Below are 2,622 nucleotides of genomic sequence, written 5' to 3' on the forward strand. Positions count from 1 at the left end.
CGGTCCCGCCTCCTGAAACTGCCAGTGCTTCCGGGGGTGCGTCTGAGAGAAAGCGATGTGCGCATGCGGGACTCGCGTTCGGGGCAGGGCGTCAGGAGCGTGCGCCGAGAGAACCCGCGGCTGCGCAGTACAGCCCGGAGCAGGTCAGTCTCCTGTAGGTACTCTAGAGACGACGCTAACATTTGAGGAGTGCTGAAAGTTATGACCAGCCTAGATAGCATATTAAAAAGCAGAGACATTACTTTGCCAACCAAGGTCCGTCTAGTCAAGGCTATGGTTTTTCCTGTGGTCATGTATGGATGTGAGAGTTGGACTGTGAAGAAAGCTGATCGCCGAAGAATTGATGCTTTTGAACTGTGGTGTTGGAGAAGATTCTTGAGAGTCCCTTGGACTGCAAGGAGATCCAACCAGTCCATTCTAAAGGAGATCAATCCTGGGTGTTCATTTTAAGGACTGATGCTAAAGCTGAAACTACAATACTTTGGCCACCTCATGCGACGAGTTGACTCACTGGAAAAGACTCTGATGCTAGGAAGGATTGGGGGTAGGAGGAGACGGGGACGACAGAGAATAAGAAGGCTTGATGGCATTACCGACTCGATGGACATGAGTTTGAGTGAACTCTGGGAGTTGGTGATGGATAGGGAGGCCTGGCGTGCTGTGGTTCATGGGGTCACAAAGAGTCGGACACGACTGAGCGACTGAACCGAACTGAACTGAAACACTTTGCGGAGTGCTAAACACTTTGATAGCGGAGAAGGAACTGGCAACCCACTCCAGTGTTCTTGCCTGGAGAATCCCAGGGACGGGGGAGCCTGGTGGGCTGCCGTCCATGGGGTCGCACAGAGTCGGACACGACTGAAGCGACTTAGCAGCAGCAGCAGCAAACACTTTGATGCTGGGAGGTGTTTGACTCTGATGCTGGGAGGCGTTGGGGGAAGGTGGAGATGGGGACGACAGAGAATGACATGGCTGGATGGCATCACCGACTCGATGGACATGAGTTTGAGTGAGGTCGGGGAGTTGGTGATGGACAGGGAGGCCTGGCGTGCTGTGATTCATGGGGTCGCAAAGAGTCGGACACGACTGAGCGACTGAACTGAACTGAACTGAAACACTTTGACCTGAAACACTTTGACCTATCTCATAATCTCTCATAATAGAGATTACGTTAAATCCTTTACTGGCTCCACAGCGCCTTTTGCTTGTAGCAGATGCTCATTAAGAGTTCTGTGAAGGGACCAATGCCCTCTCAAGCATTGTGCCGGGTTCCCCTAGGGAAAGCCTCACCCCAATTGAATGACTCATATCTGGTCCAGACTATTCGTGACAAACTCATTCTTATTAGCCAGTAGTTGGACTTGGCATAAGCATGTTACCAATTTCTGGCCCATAATACTTGTAGAAGCCATCGATTGGGGCTTCTGAAAAAGTTTTTGTTTATTCTGTTCTTGTTTTCAAAGTCCACCAAGACTTCCAGTTGAATATGCTCAAGTGTTTTGCAGCTTTTATTTGCTTCCTGTCTCTAAGGAGACATAAAGTTTGAAAATTCAGTCACTGGCATGTGCCTGTGATATGACAAATGCTAAGGCCAACGAAGCAGAAAGATTGAGAGAGCCTAGTTCTCGGATGAGGTTAAGCTACAGTCTCAGGTTTGGACTGTGTATCCCTGGATGTTTGTTGTATGAGCTTTATGACTAGTAAGTGGCACAACTTCAGTTAAGCCCTGCAGTCTGGCTCCAGACCCAAGCTCTCATCTCTGTAGGACTGCTTTGGGCTTGGGCTTTATTTCTGGCAATATTATAGACTGCTCAGTTGCTCAGGCATGTCTGACTCTGCAACCCCATGGACTGTAGCCTGCCAGGCTCCTCGGTCCATGGAATTTTCCAGGCAAGAATACTGGAGTGGGTTGCCATTTCCTACTCCAGGTGATCTCCCTGACCAAGGGATCAAACCCAAGTCTCTTGCATCTCCTGCATTGGCAGAGATTCTTTACCACTGCGCCACCTGGGAAGCCTGTTAATAGACTACGTATCTCCAAGTATAACAGCAACAAAATAGATAAAATTGCTAGGAGAAATATTGAAAATATGAACTCACAATCAAAAAACAAAACCCATGGGCAGAGAAGACAATTAGCAGTGTCAGATACATTCTAAGTGTCTAGCTCATTGGAAGGGTGAAATAACTAATGAGGTACAGCTGAAGAGAAATTCATGAGCTAAAAAATAGATTTGAAGAAAATAATCCAAAAGCCATCCCAGAGAGATAAGGAAATGAAAAAGAGTGAGGTCTGCTGCTGCTACTAAGTCGCATCAGTTGTGTCCGACTCTCTTTTATGTTAGAAGATAATAAAGTGAATATGAACAAAAAGGAAAAAGGGAAGTCGCTCAGTCATGTCCGACTCTTAGTGACCCCATGGACTGTAGCCTACCAGGCTCCTCCGTCCATGGGATTTTCCAGGCAAGGAATATGAACAAAGTAGTTGTCAAATATTGATGGCTGAGAATTTCCCAGAATTGATGAAAGAGAAGCAGCCTCAGGAAACACAAGGAATCCCAAGTAGGATTGGGGGAAAAAAAACCTAGATCTGGTTAAACTGCAGAACACCAAAGCATGAGA

The sequence above is a fragment of the Moschus berezovskii genome, chromosome 11 (genome assembly GCF_049115385.1).
Source record: "Moschus berezovskii isolate FMDL1 chromosome 11, NW_MosBer_1.0, whole genome shotgun sequence".
NCBI lineage: Eukaryota > Metazoa > Chordata > Mammalia > Artiodactyla > Moschidae > Moschus > Moschus berezovskii.